At 31.7% G+C, this 5,542-nt stretch overlaps 1 long non-coding RNA gene across 3 annotated transcripts; it reads left to right on the forward strand.

Annotated features, from left to right (window-relative positions):
• Positions 1-1,756: 1,756 nt before the first annotated feature.
• On the forward strand, positions 1,757-4,535 carry LOC110891421. 3 transcript variants are annotated; one of them, XR_004873326.1, is made up of 3 exons: positions 1,757-1,913; positions 2,282-4,412; positions 4,494-4,535. It is a non-coding gene; the product is annotated as an uncharacterized LOC110891421 (long non-coding RNA). The 3 variants fall into 3 exon arrangements; XR_002565326.2 differs by having other exon boundaries at positions 2,282-3,472; positions 3,560-4,526; XR_004873327.1 differs by having other exon boundaries at positions 2,282-2,438; positions 3,404-4,526.
• Positions 4,536-5,542: the final 1,007 nt, after the last annotated feature.

A 5,542-nucleotide genomic window follows, 5' to 3' on the forward strand; every position in this document is an offset into this window, starting at 1 on the left:
AGTAATACGTTATTAATAGTGTGCCTTGAGAATGAAAAGTAATGCATGTACATTATTGAAGCCTCACCAGAACATGGATACGCGGATGAAATGCTTAAAGTTAGAAAGATAACGCATTGGGAAGTGTACGAGATTAAATCCTGTTTATGTATCGTGTACTAATGTGATGAATGTATGTGGTGAGTGCAGGTTGTACGAATCACGGGCGGTTATCACGAGGAGTAGAGATCGAAGACCGAGTCACAAGATAGATTGTACGGGAATAATTGAGTATGTACTTTAGTAAGCAGGACTTACACTTTGTTTTTGTAAAAGATACATATTAAAATGAACTTTCAAGTAGGTCAAGATGTTTGTAATGAAAGAAATTTTATGGCACGAATTTCCGCTGCGACTTTTTGTCAAATACGTATTAGGGTCTTACAAGAATGCATGAGTATTACGTTATTAATAGTGTGTTTTGAGAATGAAAAGTAACGTAGGTACATTACTAGATCCTCACCAGTATACGGATACGCTGATGAAATGCTTAAAAGATTATGAAGGACAATGAAATGGAAAGTTGTACGAGAATGAATCTTGTTTATATATATATTGTGTACTAATGTTATGAATGTATGTGGTGAGTGCAGGTGGTACAGAATCAAGGATCAACATGATGGAAGGCTAATGATTCACTACAACAAAAATGGCTTTTTAGGACCTTTTATGTGGGACGCTTGTAAAAGAGGGTCATAAAAAACTATTTAATAGGACTAATGAACTTTTGGGGTCCTTTTATAATATACTCTACTAAACCGGTGTCCTAAAAAACTATTTAATAGGATGGATGATTTTTTGAAGTCCTATTATCATATAATTTAATAGGACATTTAAAATGTAAATCCTAATAAATTACTTTATAAGACATTTAATTGTTAGTGTCCCATTATGTGGTAGTGTATTAGGACACTTGATTATCTGGGGTCCTATTATAACATAACTTAACAGGACATGTTGTAGCTAAGTCATAAATGTTCAGTGTTATAGGACCATTTCTTGTCGAAGCCATATTAGAACTTAACCTATTAGGACACTTGACACTTGTGTCTTATAACACTACAAAAAAATCCATTTAATGGCACATGTTTTCAATGGCATTTAACTTTTGTGCCACTAATATAGGTCTGTAGTGACATATAACGTTTATGCCACTAAATTTAGACTTTTAATGGCAGTTTCTGTATGCCATATTTACTTGACACACATTTTTAATGACACTTAGCTTTAATGCCACTGATTCACAAGTGTAATACAAAATTTTGTTAATACTCAAATAACACTTCTTTATTATATTATGATAAATGTAATACATGGCCGAGTAAGAAGAAACATTTATAAGAAAATACCACAATAGGAGTGCAAACGAGCAGAGCCGAGCTCGACTAGGCTCGATTCGAGATTTGTTTCTAAAGCTCGCTAGACTTGGGCTCGGCTAATTTATTATTCATTAGTTAATATATATTTATATTAATTATAATTATTATATATATATAATTCAGTTATTTTTTTCACTTTTATATATAGTGATTATTATTATTATTTTTTAAATTTATATTTAATATAATAATTAAAAAAATTATATAAATTATATAAATAACATGTTGGTTTAACCTACCACACTTAAAAAATCTTGTTTTATGAGCAAGATATTTTCAATATCTCTTTTTATTTTCTTTTCCTAGGCGGCTTATCCCCCCCCCCCCCCCCCCCCCCCAAATTTCATCACTAAATTTTGATTTTTTCGTAAGGCCGCCTTATTTTACCTCCAAACTTCCCCAAAATAACCTGTAAATCCTTAGGTCAATTGAACAGCAAAATAACCTGTACCGGAGTGCTTCCCATCATCTTCGTTGCCATCAGTCAATTAAATGGTAATACTTCCTCTCAACTTATTTATGATATTTTCTGCTTCTGTGGGTTTAAGCGACTTCGAGTGTTCGCCCGTGTGCCTGTTCTAGGGTTCCTCAATTGTCATCATTTTTTTAATTATATCTACATCATCCGAGTATCGATTTTAATTATACATTTGTGTAATAGACTGCAGTTATGTATATTCTTGTTTCTACTGTTATTTTCATCCAAACGTTGAAGATCCTAAATAATTTCTTTCTATCTGAATCAATTTTATATATGATATCTTGTATTATTTCAAACCTAATGTGATTTATGAAGCTTTGGGCATTTTATTAATGTTTTTTCTTTTAATTTTTACTACCTTCTTTGCTGGTTTTGAGTGTAGGTTGGTATAATATATCCTAGTAAATTCCGGATGAAGCTAATGGACCAGCAGAAAAAAGATGGAGTTTCATAAAGTAATTCTACAAGAATTTTCTACTAAACTTGAAGATGCAGAGTCATGAACAACATTTTGTTAGCTTTAAATTCTGATGAGGAAGGTATGCCTTTTAAGTATTTTCTGCAAGATTTTAGTAATCTTTTACTTTTTGAACATGGATTGGAACTCTAGAAATTTTGTAAGTAGTTTGTTTCATGTTTGGTGACGTACAGGGAGTGTTTTGGAGATAAAGTTAAACTGTAGTATTTAGTTTTGAGTGTTTGAAGAAACTTGTTATTGCTTTCTTTGGTTCATTATGTGTAAGAAGATTGTTTTTTGTAATATATCATTTGTTTTATCTAGTTTAATGTAAAATGATCTGGTATGTAATTTGCTTTAATAGCAAAATTATTTGGAAAAGTGCATCTAAACACCCAAACCTAGTTTTGGCCTTTATGGACAGATGTCACCTTCATCTTTTGGTAAAGTATAAATTTAATTCAATGATGTCCATTTTTTGCAAGCCAAATATAAATGTGTAATCAATACTTTACTTGGGCTCAAATATAAATTGAATTTTAAAAACAATAATGATGGTGCCATGCTAGAGTAAGCTTTTGGATTATGATTATGGATTTGGGGACTTTAAACTGTAGTTTCCAGCATGTATAGTTACAATATTATCCCTATTTTAGGGATGAGAAATACATAAAAACAATATAATATACATTTTCCTAATATATGTATATTTAGTATATGTTCCTGCAGTCAAGTTTTGAACTTTGAAGTAGTCATCGACCAGTCCACTTTCAAATAGGTCAATTTCAAATGGGTTTGAAGTCTCCTAATGAATGCATAGGATCTTCTATCTAGTCTAGTTCTATTCAAAGATTTTGATTGTTACTGTGACGATTTTGTTTTTTGTTGTATTAACTAATGCATTGCCTATTTATACAAACCTTAACAAAATAGACAAGAAAGTGCTTGTGATCAACCAAAACCGACATGTTTAAAACAACTGTGCTGAAATGTTCAGATGAACTTTTGTTCCTAAAGGTCTAACTTAAAGGTTTGCTTGTCTTATAGTTGCCCAATATTAATAGTTTCATGAGACGTTGAATGAGGTGATTGATTTTTATGTAAGAGTGGAATTAGGTCAGTCACTTTCGTTTTCTATCAGATTGTATTTGTTTATTCGTTCGGGTTTAACCTAGATCTTGTGTGTCGTGCGCTTTAATCTAGAAAATAAGAAGACAAGATGCTATTTCTAGCCGATTTGCTTTACCAAAAGAGAAGGATCACTGGAGGTAAAGTTTATATTATCATAATCATATGAATGATTTTTATTTGATTATAATTTCTGACTTTGAAACTGTCATGTCTCCATATGGTGACTAGTTAACATGATCCCTTGCATTTGATGATTTTTTAAGTACTAACTACAATAAAATATTTACATGGGCTAGCTGACAAGATCCCTTAGATCATGCATAGTCAATCGTTTTTTGGGTGCGTTTTCAAAATCAACGCCCTATCACGCCACCACCTCCGCCACCCCCATGGGCGTTTTTCAACCCAAAATTGCCCAGAGCGTTTTAAATACAACGCCGGAGAGAAAGTTGTTTGGCCAATTAGTTGTTTCCATGCTCCATTTGTCCAATTACATTTTTTATGTTTTTTTTATTTAATTCTATTACACCACAACGCCCACATCCCCACTACACTCATGCTGGTTCTGTTTCATTTTAATCACTAAAAAGAAAAGAAAAGGTTGCTTAAGTGTGCTTGAACTAGTGTTCCTGAACTTTACAATATCACATTATTACTTTCGAAAAGACATAGGTAGGCTAGAGGCCTTGACACATACTTTATCCCAAAAAGTAAAACCATATCAGCTTTTTTAACCAGAGAAGTCAAAACCAAATATTACAGTAACTTCAGATGGACCGTGTTAATTTTTACCTTCTGGACTTGCACTAACTACTTTCTTAAAAGATATGTTTATGTTAAACTTGTGATAAGACCATATGGTTTATTTTCTACAATTCAAGATTGTATTGGTGCATCTATCGTATGGCCTGATCCATTCATCTCGGTATGTATTTGTTAAACTTGTGATACAAATAATTTTAATATCATGAAACTTAATGCTTATACATGGATGGTTTATTTGTAGGTAGTCCATGAGGATTGAGGACGCATGATGACTCAAGATTTTATGCTTCTTTCTTTGTTAAATGTTAAGACTTTATGTTTGATAATGTTATAACTTATTTATGGTTAGTGTTTTTGTTATGAACATGCTTATTTGAAATATAATGAAGTTTTATTTCTTTCATTAGTTGATTCTATACAATAACTATTAGGATGTTATATGTTGATGGTCTGTTTATAAAATTGGTTTTATAATCTTATTTGGGATATTAGGGCCATTTTCTTGATATTAAAGTAGCTATAACGTTACATCATAAGGGTCCTATAAATTAATTTTTAAGGACGTTTTTGTGTATCAAAAGATTAAAAGTAGGTAATCACATACCAGAACATTATAAAAGTGTCCTAACATGTTCTTTTTAGGACGCCAATTAAGTTGTCTATAGACATATTATGTGACCATAAAATTGGTTTCATAATCTTATTTTGTATATTAGGACCTTTTTCTTGGTACTAAATTAGGTATAATGTTACATCATAAGGGTCCTATCAATTAATTTCTAAGGACGCTTGTAAGTGTATCAAAAGATTAAAAGTATGTAAGCACATGTTAGAACATCGTAAAAGTGTCCTAATATGTTTTTATTAGGACACTATTTTGGTTGTTCAAAGACATATTACGTGACCATAAAGTTGGTTTCATAATCTTATTTGAGATGTTAGGACGCTTTTTTCGTTCCGGAACTTATTACGACCCCTTTATATGAAACGCTTTTACCGTTGGTCCTATTAAATGAAAGGTCCTATAAAATAGCATTTTAGGACGCTTTCGTGCGTACTAAGAACCCTGTTTTCTTGTAGTGATTGAAGATCGAGTGATATAGACATGGATTGTACGGAATGGGTGGTCACATAACCTGAATTACTATGTTAATATCGATACGTCAATAAAAGATAAACAACGTAGTTCCTTACATAAAGATGTTTTTAAATGTTTTTCAAGTGTAAAGGAATGTTTTATGAAATAAATTTTATGGCACGAATTTCCGCTGCGACTTTTGTCAAATACGT

The sequence above is a fragment of the Helianthus annuus genome, chromosome 11 (genome assembly GCF_002127325.2).
Source record: "Helianthus annuus cultivar XRQ/B chromosome 11, HanXRQr2.0-SUNRISE, whole genome shotgun sequence".
Taxonomy (NCBI): Eukaryota; Viridiplantae; Streptophyta; class Magnoliopsida; order Asterales; family Asteraceae; genus Helianthus; species Helianthus annuus.